Here is a 14,295-nt window from a genome sequence, read left to right on the forward strand (position 1 = left end):
GTACCAGATTCCAGGAGCATCACTCGCCAGTCCCGGGACCAGTGCAGTTGTTCCTCTACAGTTGGCTGGGAATGTTTCACTGGACACGTGATGACACACACAGAGTGCTGTTCTGCCATTGTGTCCTGTCCTGGGGCTGGGGAGGAACTCCTGTTTAGTCCACTGGGGAAAAGCAATTTGGTCCTGGAGAGTCCTGAGGGATCATGTTACTTTGGCACTCGGTGTTTAGATCTCCCACGCAACATGTTCAAATGCCCAGAACTCGCTGTTTCGCTGATCTCGGGGACACTTTACCACCGGCCACTGGAATTCGGAGCTTCTGCCTATTCATCATGCACAAGGTCGCAACTCAGCTCTCGTGTAACCATTATCTTATACAGCGTGATAGGCAGGGGCTGAATTACATTCTGAAATATTGACAGATCGTTCCTGTTGAGATATGAATTAATATTGCAATAGTATTCGTCTTGGGCGACTTCACTTTCTTGGAGCGAAGGAAGGTAAAAGTGATGTCTGAGATTTTAAAGATTCATGAAGGTGATCGATGAATAATGCGAAACTGTTTCAGTCTAGAGGGTACATGTCTATGGGGAAGTCAGGCGATGCAGGCGGAGAATCTAAGCAAGGTCAGAGGTACTAAATGCCAGAGCAGGGAGCTCAGCTGGAACTATAGAAACACAAGTCTGGCCAAACCTCAAACATTGTATACAGTCCAGGTCATTACATCACGGGGACATTAAAACAGACATTAAAATTAGGAGGAGGAATCCCCACCTTGTTCTGCATTCTCTTGTTGCACGAGATATGTTCTGTATTCACAGACCGTAAGATCTTTTTTCACTGTGCCTCAGTACAGTACCTCTTTACCCATGGTCACTGGAAGAATTAAATAGTCTCCAATAGTGTAAATTGTGCAACCAAGTTCCCATCCAACTCAATATCAGTTTGCTGATGACACAACAATTGTCGGCTGTATCTCGGGTGATGATGAGTTTGAATATAGAGAGGAAATTAAGAACCTGGTGGCATGATGCGAAGACAGTAACCTATCCCTCAACGTCAGCAAGATGAAGGAGTTGGTTGTTGATTTCAGAAGGAGTAGCGGACCGCACCACCCAATTTACATCGGTGGTGCGCAAGTGGAACAGGTCAAAAGCTTTAAGTTCCTCGGGGTCAATATCACAAATGACCTGACTTGGTCCAACCAAGCAGAGTCCACTGCCAAGAAGGCCCACCAGCGCCTTTACTTCCTGAGAAAACTAAAGAAATCTGGCCTGTCCACTAAAACCTTCACTATTTTTTTATAGATGCACCGCAGAAAGCATTCTTCTCGGGTGCATCACAACCTGGTATGGAGGTTGTCCTGTGCAAGACCGGAAGAAGCTGCAGAAGATCGTGAACACAGCGCAGCACATCACACAAACCAATCTTTTAAACCACACGCTGATGGTCTCGGCCCGAAACGTCGACTGTACCTCTTCCTATAGATGCTGCCTGGCCCGCTGTGTTCACCAGCGTTTTTTGTGTGTGTTGCTCGTGTTCTATTAAAGAGGTTTATTTGTTATGTAGTCTAAAACTGTACAACCTGCGATGGCCGGGAATCGAACCCGGGCCAACTGCTTGGAAGGCAGCTATGCTCACCACTATACCACCATCGCTCAATGACGTGGCAAAGCATCCGAGTAGTGAGGCGTCTCCCACAGTTCCATGTGACTCGACCAGTCAAGGAGCTGCTTTCTGTCGGATCATTGCTCACTCTGCTGCAATTAATGACACAGTCCCCAACAGACCGGAGTTATACAGCTCACGGCGAGCAGAAATCAGACTGAGTTAGAAACGAGCCCTGAACGAGTCGAAGAGCTACTAATGGGATCCTACCCTGCCTCGCGCATCACCAATGGATAAACAAATCCTGATTATAATTGTCCTTTTAAACCACACGCTGATGGGAGCCCATCAATCGGCCAGACCTTGAACACAGTAAGTGACTGAATCGCTGAAGAATCCTGAGACCCTCCAGTCACACAGTGAGAAAGGGATGAGTAAAAAGTGCCAGATCCACACTCAATAAACAAACGTCAGGGTGACTCTGTGAGCTCTCCCATATCCTGAAATCCGTGTGACAGATTCCATCTCCTTACATATCCTCGTTAGTTCAGTGATTACTATCCCCGCCCGCCACGTGGGAGACCGGGGGTCAGTTTCCCGATGGGGAGACCGTTTCCTGCTTCAAATATGAGCCAAACAAAAAGGTGGTGAAGTGGTCATTCAGACTATGGGACGGGAGAGCTTCCTGAGAACATGGGACTTTGGGTTCAACCTCTTTCCCCAGACATTCCTTCAGCGAGTCTGTATCTAAGCGCCGTTCGGAGTTACACTCAGTGACCGAATCCGTCACTCTGATCACATCAAACCGGAACTATTGCTGTGAGTTATCAATTCCCGCGCGTCTCCTTCACTACGTCTGCGTGACTGTGTGGATAAAACAGACGAAGAGACACCTGAAACACATCGCAGAGAGAAATCCAAAAGGACATACGTTTAATTCCTGCAGTCCCCAAAACCTCCGCTCAGAGTCTAATAAAGTCAATTGCTTCAACAGTCGAACGCATGCGCAGTGAGGTGCCGCCCCTGTACCTGATTGACAGTGTACAGCTGCAGACATGCGCAGTCCCATTCCTTCATCCACTGGCAGCAGCGGCTTTAAAGTACCCGGGCCCGAAGCGGTAAACTGAGGAGGTGGACTGGAGAGATCCGGGGGACTCCTCCGCCCGACAATCGGAACTGGGTTCTGGAAGGCGAACGGTCGCAGGGGGAGGGAGAGACAACCGGAGAGTGTCGGGGCGACAGTGACAGGTGCTGGCGGTTTGCACCACCTGTGATGTTACTGAGCGGAGCCGACGATGGGAAATTCAGATGGGGAGTTAAGTGCTAGTACAGAATGGATTTTGTCAAGAAATAAAATGAAAATGATTCGAAAGGAACGGGTTTAGACGAGGAGGCAGAAAGACTGAGGTAGAAGATGCTGTGGATTTCACATCTTTCATATCTTATTGTGATAAACACCTTGATCCCGGTAGATTAACTAAGGGCATTCAGAAGGATATTGATAACGTCAGGAACATGTCTGAGCAAAACTCGTGTGTAGGCTACATGTGCTGATTTAAAACAACAGGAGAAAATACTGAAAATGAAGACTCTGGATGGAAGTAAAATTGTCAGTACATTGTGCGAGAAATGAAGGTTCGGGGTGTTATTTCAGTTGTACCTCTGTGTGTGTGTGTGGAGGATAGTGGGACAACCTGAGAGGGGGTATGGTAGCTTTGGCTAAGAGATTACAGACTTGGAAAGAAGGGGAAGTGTTTTCCTGTTCTCTTGTGCTTTTCTGATGAATGGCTACCGTTAAAATTATAATTAGGCTGTATTAGTTAGTCTGTCAGACAGTATGACCCTCCACTGTGGCGGGTTTTTCAATGTTAGAGGGTGGGAGATGATTCTGCTTCTAGTAGCGGGAAATAGCGATGTGCAAAATGCGGAGGTGAACATGAATATGGGAATTGTGACTTTGTTGCTGGGGCAAGATGCTGCAACCGTCCGCCTGCTCAGAGAGCGGCTCATTTATGTTGCCCAGTTTTACAGAATGCTCAAGAAGTTCAGAAGGTGAAAATAGCGAACACCATTTCTCATGCTGAAACTGAGATTCGTCCACATCTAATGGATGTTGGGTTAAAACAGACAACTACAAGGATTCAGACGGAGGAAGACCATGGCGTGAAGCTGTGCAGGCGGGGTGTGTGGGAGACGTGACATCTAGTGAGGTGTTGTTTTTTTTTAATTATAGATTTTCTTTTAGCTCTATGTGCTGTGGTTAATGGAGCAATGTATGTGGGAAAGAAATCAGATAGATTCAGAATAGTGATGGATACAGCATGAGGATATTTGCGATTTGTGGAGATTACTGCAGAACAGGTGCATGACGTACTTTAGAGAGTAGATTCAGGGAATGATAGTGGAGGGAAATTCCCTGTTCAGAGTAATTGGGGAATGGTCTGTTGGAGGGTGATTGGGAAAGGTCCGGTGATGGATAGTAGTTGGAAAGAGGCTGGTGGTAGATAGTGATTGGGAAATGATAGTATAGGGATTGGACTGTTGATGTAGAGGGATTGGGGAGGGGATGGTGGTGGATAGTGATTGAGAAATGATAGTAGAGGCATGGGCTGGTGTTGGAAAGTGATTGGGAAATGATAGGAGAGGGAATGGGCTGGTGGCGGAAGGTAATTGTACACAGGGTGATTCACACTGATATTTTCCAATAACCTACAGTTTTTCATTGAAATGCATGAAGTCTCTTAGTCAACGGATAGGAATTTAAATAATCTGTTTTGGTGTTCCCGTGGGTGTTATCTGTGTACAAGAAACTTGTTGCAATCACATTTATTGTTTAATATTCCGGGTTATGAGTTGGTGGGATAAGCACAGAGCAGTGGTGGAGGGGGTGCTACCTTACTGAAGAAAGTTTTATTGTAAAGAATTATGCCTTCTGCAAAGAATAATGAATGCATAATTATTGAATTATGATAGCCAATGATAGAATCAAAATTATGAACTTTTATAATCCAGGCCCAGAGCTGTCTGTGGAAGGGTTGGGGAGAATACTATGAACTTATTCTGGTAAAATTATTTTTTTTTGTGGTGACTTTAATGCACATACTGGTCTTTTTGGCAGCGAGACAACAGAAGATAATGTGACTGCATTAGATGAGTTTCTGGAAGAGTCTGATTTAGTCCATTTAAATGATGGAAGAGAGGCAAGAGTGGATATTGCCAAAGGTGGGGTTCTTATCTGGACTTGACTCTTATCTGTGCTCCACCAGCTGGACAGTAAGCTGGGATGTAAGGGCTGATGGTATGGGGAGTGATCATTTTCCAGTCCTGTGTACTGTAAGGGTCAAAGTACGCTGTCAAAATTTGAGTTGTGGTACCAGAAGTTGTTTTAAGAGAGGAAACAGGGGGAAATTATTTTGAGTGTGATAAATCATTTGATCAATTGTTTCTAGGCAGTACCATGGAAGAAGACCAACAGAGTGTAATTTCTGGATTGTGTGGACCTGCCCATCAAGCAGGTGTCCAGGAGAGCTGGTAAGAAACATGTTCATTATTAGACACAGGAATGATCAGAGGCCATCAGAGACTGGAGAGAGGCATTTCGTGTTTAGAAATATAGGTCAATGCAATAAACTTTCCTGAAGCATTTCAGAGCAGAAGAGCAATAGCAAGGAGAGTTCTTGGGAATGTTATCAGGGCAGTTTGGAATGGATATTACTGAACAATTGGGAAGGAAACAGGCCTGACAGTGGTGTGGAGAATGCTGAAGAAAATGAATGGTTTCAGAGGTTACAACCAGATTCCAGTATTAGTGGAGAATGGAAGTTTGGCTGCAACGGACAAAGTAAAGGCAGAATATCTGCAAGGACATGGCCTGCTTGTACATTCTTGCACAGAGAGAGAAGGGAGGAGCAGATCTGAGAGACAGTTGGTACTCGGCACGGGGAGATAAATAGAAGGTCAGATGATAGACTTAAGGCACATGATTGTGGATACTGAATGAGCCTTGTTGTGCCCACAGAAAAAGTGGGTTTTGGAGGATTGATCAGGTGGATCGATCAGTGGCTCTCGCAGTGTAAACAGGGCGTGACCGGTGGGGAGTTGCTTGTGTGTCCAATCCTCGCCTGGGTTGATAGATCCACCACAGAAGAACGGTCACCTTTTTTGTGCTCACAGTCGGTGACTTTTAAAGGAATTCGAGGACAACGGGAAGATCGACGGTGACAGCTCACGTGAAGACTCAGATCTCTCGCTCGCTCTCTCTCTCTCTCTTTCTCTCCATCACTACTCAACTCAATACCAACAACTGAACTGAACTTTACTAATTATCGTAAGACTATCTATTTACCCCTAGACTTGAGAATCTTGGTTTTCATATCTATTCCACACTTACTTCTATATAATCATTTGCTAACCTGTTTGAATTATCTGCATTTATATTACTGTATTACGTAGTTAATAATAAATATCATTAGATAATAGCAATACCGGACTCCAAAGTGTTTTCTATTTCTGCTGGTTCTTTAACCCGTCACAGGGTACGTGACAAGGTGTTTCTGCATGGAGGTCCGTCACGAGTGGTGTTCCGCAGCGATCTGCTCAGGGACCACTCCCCTTTGTGATTTTTATAAATGACTTGGATAAAGAAGTAAAAGTGTGGGTTAGTAACTTTGCTGATAACTCAAAGTTTGGGGGTGTTGTGGATAGTCTGGACGGTTATCAGAAATTACAGTGGAACATCGGTAGGTTGCAAAACTGGGCTGAGAAGTGCAGATGGACTTCAACCCGTACAAGTGTGAACTGGGTCATTCTGGTAGGTGTAATTTTTAGACAGACTATGATATTAATGGTAACTCTTTTGGCAGTATGGAGAATCTGAGACAACTCGAGGTCCATATCCATAGGATAGTCAAACCTGCTGCGCAGGTTGACAGTGTTGTTAAGAAGGCTTATGGTCTGTTGGCATTCCTCAAACGTGGGGCTGAGTTCAAAAGCACTGAGGTAATTCTACAGCTATATAAGACCTTGGTCAGAACTGAATTGGATTACTGTATTCAGTTCTGGCCATCTCATCACGGGAAGGACGTGTGTACCATAGAGAGAGTGCAGAGGAGATTTACAAGGGTGTTGCCTGCATTGGAGGGGATAGGGTTATGAGAATAGGTTGAGTGAACATGGCCTGTTCTCCTTGGAGCGACGGATGGTGAGAGGTGGCCTCACAGAGGTGTGTAAGATGATGAGGGTCATTGATCATGTGGATAGCGAGAGGCTATTTCCCATGACTGAAATTACTAACACGAAGGGACATAGTTATTTGGTGCTTGGAAATAGGTACCGAGGGGATGTCAGGGGTAAGTGTTTCACATAGAGAGTGGTGGGTGCGTGGAGTGCACTGCCGGTGGCGGTGGTGAAAGCGGATACAATAGGGTCTTTTAAAAGCCTCTTAGATAGGCACATGAAGCTGAGAGATATAGACGGCTATGCGCAAGGGATATTCTAGGTAGTTCCTAGAGTAGGTTACATAGTCGGCACATCGTTGTGGGCCGAAGAACCTATAATGTGGTGTAGACTTCTATGTTCTCTGTTCTATGTTCACCCATTGTGCCACAGAGAAATCCCGAAGGGAAATGGAATGCAGTAAATCGGTTCTCCCCGGGTTTAGATGCGGAGACCAGAGACTGGTTTTTGGAGAAAAACCCGCATTCGTGAAATGGATCAGGGAGTCACAGAGAATATAAAGATAAAAAGCTGGAGACACGTAGTCTACAGGACTCGAACCTGCGCGGGGAAAACACAATGGATTTATCGTCTATCGTCATAACCTCTCGGCCACAACTACAGCGTTCTCCACACGCGACAGGGGCAGTCGTGATCCCAGAGTCAAAGAAGCAGACTTGCCCTTGAACTAAAAGCGAAAACTGCTGCAAATAGGCAGCAGAACCATTAGCATCTGTGGAAGGTGAAACAATATTCACGTTTAGCTGAATTCCATGCGGGCATTTGGGCGAAGGGAAATTCAAATAGAGCGGGACAGGTTTTCGTCACTCTGTGAACACAACACCCAGATCCCAGATCCGCATGTGGGTCAGCAGCAGGGACGACGGTGTTTGTCGTTTCCTGGCTGTCATGGAGAAGGACGTGCTGGGCCGCCTTCCTGGGTCGCCGCTCTACGTGGAGTGAGAGAACTCCCACTGGGCTCTCAGTGACCGGGCTGCAGAATTCTGACCACACGCCCAAGCAGTGACGGCGATCGGGGAGTCTGCCCGATGGCTGTGTCAGTATTCGGACTGGTTCACTCTCCTCCATCTTCCTGATCCATCCGACATCATTAGAGCTTTGAAAGGACAATTATAATCAGGATTTCTTTATCCTATGGTGTTGCGCGAGGCAGGACCCCATTATTAACTCTTCGACTCGTTCAGGGCTCGGTTCTAATTCAGTCTGACTCCTGGAGTATGCTCGCCGTGGATTGTATAACTCCGGTCTGTTGGGAGATGGCGACACTAATTTACCGGAATAGGATCTGCAGCAGAAATGATCCGGCAGAAAGCTGCCTGGGGACTGATCGAGTCACATGGAACTATGGGAGACGCCTTACTCCAATCTTTTGCAACGTCATTGAGCGATGCTTGTTACTGGTGAGCAGAGCTGCCTTCCAAGCAGTTGACCCGGGTTCCATTTCCAGCCATGGCACGCTGTACCATTTTAGACTGCACAACAAATAAACTTCTTACATAGACACGATCTACGCAGAACTCCAAGGGCCAAGTAATCGACTCACGCTAATTCATGTTGTGAGTGTAAGATGGATCCATTAATTATCATTCACTGTGTCGTGGATCAGAGATGGAATTAACGTTCCTCAAGAGTTTCCCGTTCAATCCTGTCATGACTCTATTCCAGATTCTGCAAGAATGGCATTTCACAGGAAGGATTGGCAGGATTTGCAAAGCGTTCCCCCGATGTTGCCTGATTAAAATGAATGAGCTTGTTTGCCTTCACTGGAATGTCAGAGCCTAAGAGGAAACTTGACTGAATTAAGAAGTAGAAAATTATGAGATACATAGATTGGGCAGATAGTCAGAATTAGATTCCCAGGGTATGGATTTGAAATTCCACCGGGAATGAATTTAAGGTCGGAGTGGGAGAGAGTTTAATGAAGATGTGTGGCTCATGTTTTTAGACAGAGTGGCGTGGGTGCTTGGAAAGGGCTGCCAGATTCAGAGATGGAAGGGTGTACGATGTTTTTAGATAGGCTCATGAATATGTTCGTGTGGAGCGACATCGATAGAGGCACAAGGAGAAAATCTACAGATGATGGAAATCCAAGCAACACAGAAAATGTTGGCGGAACTCAGCAAGCCAAGCAGCATCTTGGGAAAAATACAGTCGACGATTCGGATCGAGTCCCTTCATCCAGACAGGAGAAACAATCGACGAGTAATTAAATTCAGACGGTGAGGGAACGGGAGAAATAAACACAAGGTGATGGGTGAAACCGCCGGGGGAGGGGGCTGGTGAATTAAAGACTTGAAGCCTTGATTTGTGAAAGATATCCTGGGCTGGAGAACAGGGAATCTAATACGAGAGGACAGAAGGCCATGGAAGAATGAAAAGGGGGAGGGACACCAGAGAGAGGTGATGGGCGGGTAAGGAGATAAGGTCAGTGAGGGAAGCGAGACCGGGGTTTGGTGAAGGAGGTGGCATAACCAGAAGTTGGAGAAATCTATATTCATGCGATCAGGCTGGAGGCTACTCAGACGAATATAATGTGCTGCTCCTCCACCCTCAGTGTAGCTTCATCGCGACAATACAGGAGGCCATGGGCTGCCATGTCTGAATTGGAATGGGAAGTGAAATTAAAATGGCGGCCAGAGGAGAATATCACTTATTCTGTTGGACGGAGTGTAGGTGCTCGGTGAAGTGGTCTCCCAATTGTGATAGGAGGCCACACCGGGAGCACTCAATGCAGTAGATGACCTTCAAATACTCAGAGGTGAAGTGTCGCCTTACCTGAAAGGATTGTTTGGGACCCTGAATGGTAGTGAGGCAGGAGGTGTAGGGGCAGGTGTAGCACTTGCTTCACTTGCAAGGATAAGTGCCAGTGGGAGGGATGAACGCACATGGGATTCAGATAGGGAGCGATCCCTGCAGAAAGTAGGACGTAGAGGGGGGAGGGAAAGATGTGTTTGGTGGTGGGATCCCACCGGACATGGTGAAAGTTACATAGAATTGTGTGCTGGAGGCAGAGGCTGGGGGGAGGTAGGTGAGGACAGGACGAACCCTCTCCCTGGTAGAGGGCGCGAGGAGGAGATGAGGGCAGACGTGAACAAAACGGAAGAGATTCCGTTGAGGACAGCTTTGGTGGTGGAGGAAGGGAGGACCCTTTCTTTGAAAAAAAACACGTTATCTCCTTTGTTCTTGAATGAAACGTCTTATCCTGAGAGCAGACGCGGCGGAGACGGAGGAATTGAGAGAAGAGGATGAAATTTGACAAGTAACGGGTTGGGAAGCGGTATAGTCCAGATAGCTAGTCTTTGTGTTCAAAATAGATATATCAGTAGACAAGCTGCCTTCAGAGATAGAGACAAAGAGATAAAAAAAAAAGGAGGGAGGCGTCGGATAAGGGCCAGGTAAATTGTTGTGCAGGGTGGAAGTTGGAGGCAAAACTGATGAAGTGGATGAGCTCCGCATGGGTGCAGAAAACAGCAGCACTGCTGTCGGTTATGTAGCCGAGGAAAATTATGGAGCGATACCAACGTAGGCTGGAAGATAGACTGCTCCTGGAAGCCGACAAACAGACAGGCCTATCTGGGATCACTGCCCGTGTTTATGGCTACACCTTTTGTTTGAAGGAAATAGGAGGAGTCGAAGGAGAAATTATTGAGTGGGGACATTCCTCCAGACGGAGGTGCGTAGTGGCAGAGGAGAGCTGGTTGGGTCTGGTATCCAGATGGAAGCGGAGAACTTTAAGGCCATTAATTAATAGTATTAATGTGTAGCTTTTTGTTCATTGATGCTGTTGTACTGTTCAGATCTACTCTGAAAGCCAGCAGGTACATGAATGCCAGGGTAGTCGATGTTGACATATACGTAATTAGATAATGATACTACTTTGGACTTTGAACGTGCTCTCCGAGTTCCTATTGCCCACTATTAATTGCTTACATCTGGCTTTCATCAGATTTTGGAATGCTGGGAGCACAGAACCTGCCGTCCTCACTCGTTTTCCACTGGATGTGAGTCTATTCCGCACCAAAATTGTTATCTGGTGACGGCCCTCAGAAACGGCCGAGTCAGGTTGTCGGATGGATCAGAAAGGAGGACAAGAATGAAATAAGTCCGGGCGCCGGTCCTGCTACCTGCAGACTTTCCATATCGATCAGTGCCAGGGCGCCGGGCCAGCGTCCTGGAGCTCCGTTATTGAGAGCCCCCTCAGCTCACATAGATCAGTAGCTCAGGAAGCAAGCCCCACTCCGCCTTCTCCAGGACAGCGGGGAAAAGGCAGGCACCATTGTCTCTGACGCTGAGACCCACCTGGCGATCTTGGGGTTTGTGGTCGCGATGTGAAGAAACCCTGTGCCGCTGTAATTGAGTTCCTCTCCACCAAAATTTCCGCATGGAGTTCAGGGTGGAAGGTCACTGAGCTAAATATGAACTCTGTTTCTCCCTTCACAGATGCTGACGTATCTGCTGAGTATATCCAGCAGTTTCCGGTTTTAGTTCAGGATCAGCTCTGTTTCTCTGACTCCGGATCTCTGCTGCCCCTGTCGCATGTGGAGAACATGGTAATCGTAGCCGAGTGGTTCAGGTATTGGACTGGAAATCCATTGGGCTGTCTTCGGGAAGATTCGAATCCTGTCCACTGCAATGAATGGCCGAGCAGACTCGGAAGGCAGAATCACCCACTCCATCTTCTGTTTTCTATCTTTCAACGTCCAGCCTTTGCGATTTGCTACTCAGATTTACTATTAAGGATGAGGTTATGGAGTACTTGGTGACACAGGCAAGATTAGACAAAGTAAGTATGGTTTCTTTAAGGAAGAGTATTTTGAAAAGTCTTGGGCTGCTCATCTCAGAAAAGATGTGCTGGCATTGGAGATGATGGAGAGGAGGTTCACAAGGATGACCATGGAAATGAAAGGGTTATCATATGAGGAACATTTGATAGCTCTGGGTCTGTACTCAATGGAATTTAGAAGGATTAGGTGGGATCTTATTGAAACCTTTCGAATGTTGAAAGGCCTAGACAGAGTAGATGAGGGAAAAGATATTCCCTACGGTGGTGGAGTTAAGGATAAGAGGTCACAGTCTCAGGAGAGAGAGGCGTCTATTTCAAGCAGCGATGCAGACGCAAGCATCGGCGGATGCGAGGTCGTTGGGGGTATTGAAGGCAGAGCGAGATATTCTCTTGGTTGGACAAGGCATCAAAGCCCATGAGAAATAGCTGGCGACTGGGGCTGAAGAGGGAAACATTGATCAGCCATGATCAAATGGTGATGCAGACTCGATGAGCCGCATAACCTAATTCTGCTCCTGTACCTTATGATCTGCGGGATCAGATTGAAGATTTCATCATAAATTCGACATCGGGGATGTAGCTCAGTGGGAGAGCGCATGCTTCGCATGTATGAAGTCCCGGGTTCAATCCCCGGCATCTCCACTGAATGTTTTATAAATGGGCGGAAAACAGATGAAGAACTTACTCTACGCCCAGCCTTCATTTCCCACATTGAAGTACGGGATAAGCCTGTAACATGTGGGAGAGTTAAGAACGGGCCCTTGCTGCATCCGTGGGGAAACTCAAATAACATTGCGCAACGTTCATTGCACAGCAATTCCAGTTACTCTGTCAAGCGCAGTGTCTCAGCGGATCCGCGGAACCCATAACCTCCAGGTCGACGGATCAAAACCATCTTCTGCTGTAATCATCACTTAACGTTTTAACACCGTGACCTGTCACATTATGCGCAGATACTTGGGAATCCACCGGCTTTCAGTTGAATAATGGAAGGAGAAATGAAGAAAGATTTTAAAATACATGTGTGCAACTGTCGGAGTTGAACATTTCTGGTTTACCTGAGGCTTTTGGTTCTGCTGTTCACAATATAGTTTCGTAGGCACACACTCATCCACGCAGGTTTTAATGATGTCAGTGACAGCTGTGGCGTAACCCATTGAGACTCGAAGATGAATCCCTGAATACAGTCCTGTCTATAGTTTTAAAGCTGTCCTTTAAGAGCCGCTGCACTTCCCTTGTCCATATCTTTTTAGTCCTCAGTACTGATACCGCGGACATCAGTGCCTACCTATATTTAGGGAGTAGAAATAGAGCCAGAATTTCCAGTGTGGGCAAAGTGGAAAATGTAGAAAATATTTTCCTGCATCAGTTAAATCCTGCTGATGAATGTTCCCTTTCCCAAAACACAATCATGCCGGAATGGAAACTTTATGCAATGAACAGCTGATTCGGAAACGATTCCGAGGACTCTCCCGTCGCACAGTAAAAAGTGCATCTGTGAAATGCGCCAATGCCACAGTCAACGAACAAACGTTGGGTGACTCAATAAAGTATCCTCTCCTCGGAAATCTCAATGTCAGATCGCTCTTTCGCACGGAATTTTCGTTAGGTTAGTGGTTAGTATCCCCGTCTGCACTGGGAAGACGGGGTCAATTTCCCCGTCAGGGAAATGGTTTTGCTCTTTCATATTAAATGCAATTGTAAGTCGAATTTTCAAAGTAAATTGAAAAGGGTTAATGAGGTTAAATCGGAGTCTGGGGTTGAAGTGATCGGTTCTTTGGGGATTTGAAACAGTCGATCTGCAGTGACCCCGGGAAGGGAGAGTCTGCCGAGAGGAAGGGTCTTTGTGTTCAGCTTCGTGAAATCTTCACTCTACAACTCTGTATCTTCGAGTTATTCAGCGTAACACGCGGTGACGTGGAACAATGTTTCCAGAAATAGTTGCTTCATCTGCCTCTGCCACATTTTAAATGCTAAAGAAAGGCTTTTCTTGCGTTTACAGTTCAAAGAGTCAGAAAGGAGAGGGCGAGTGGAATCGGCGTTTTCACCCAGCTCAGGCCACCCTGCAGAGACTTTGGGAGACTCCTTCCGTCTAACTGCGAGCTCGGAGCTGTGAAAGGTCATCGACCTGGAACGTGAACTCTGTATCTCCCTCCACAGACGCTGCCTAAACTGCGGAGTATTTCCGGCTGTTTCAGCTTTTAGTTCAGGAACAGTCCTGTTTCTCTGACCCCGGGATTGGTGCTGTCCTCCTCCGTCCCGGGACACAATGATTACATTCCATGTAAAATGTCCTTCTTTGAGGAGTGTGTACTCGTGCCGAATTTTTTGGCGCTGCACTGGGAATCTATTGTTATTTCCCCTTCTAGTTGTGACAAGTTTGTGGTTCGAACGTTTTCTATTTCACGTTGTCTGCTAACCTCTGATGCAAACCGTTCATGCAGATTGTGAAAAGCCGGGTCACACTATCAATTACCAGTCACCATCTTCTAACGCTGGAATGGTAGATTTTCCAGCTTGTCTCTGTGGCGCAATCGGTGAGCGCGTTCGGCTGTTAACCGAAAGGTTGGTGGTTCGAGCCCACCCAGGGACGCTGGTGATCCAGCAGCTTTTGCTGCGCGTTGTATTGCCCACCGGGAAACTGCGCTGTCCGGAGACCGGCGTTCCCT

At 46.7% G+C, this 14,295-nt stretch overlaps 1 protein-coding gene and 3 non-coding genes across 4 annotated transcripts in view; 3 read left to right on the plus strand and 1 right to left on the minus strand.

Moving 5' to 3' along the window:
- Positions 1 to 14,295, plus strand: part of LOC140189264 (histone H2B-like) — a 621,074-nt gene that overhangs the window by 291,316 nt on the left and 315,463 nt on the right. The window lies entirely within an intron of this gene.
- trnag-ucc (transfer RNA glycine (anticodon UCC)) lies at positions 1,587 to 1,658 on the minus strand. The gene has a single exon. It is a non-coding gene; the product is annotated as a tRNA-Gly (tRNA).
- On the plus strand, positions 12,197 to 12,268 carry trnaa-cgc (transfer RNA alanine (anticodon CGC)). Its single transcript has one exon. It is a non-coding gene; the product is annotated as a tRNA-Ala (tRNA).
- On the plus strand, positions 14,146 to 14,219 carry trnan-guu (transfer RNA asparagine (anticodon GUU)). The gene has a single exon. It is a non-coding gene; the product is annotated as a tRNA-Asn (tRNA).

This window comes from Mobula birostris, chromosome 28, assembly GCF_030028105.1.
Source record: "Mobula birostris isolate sMobBir1 chromosome 28, sMobBir1.hap1, whole genome shotgun sequence".
NCBI lineage: Eukaryota > Metazoa > Chordata > Chondrichthyes > Myliobatiformes > Myliobatidae > Mobula > Mobula birostris.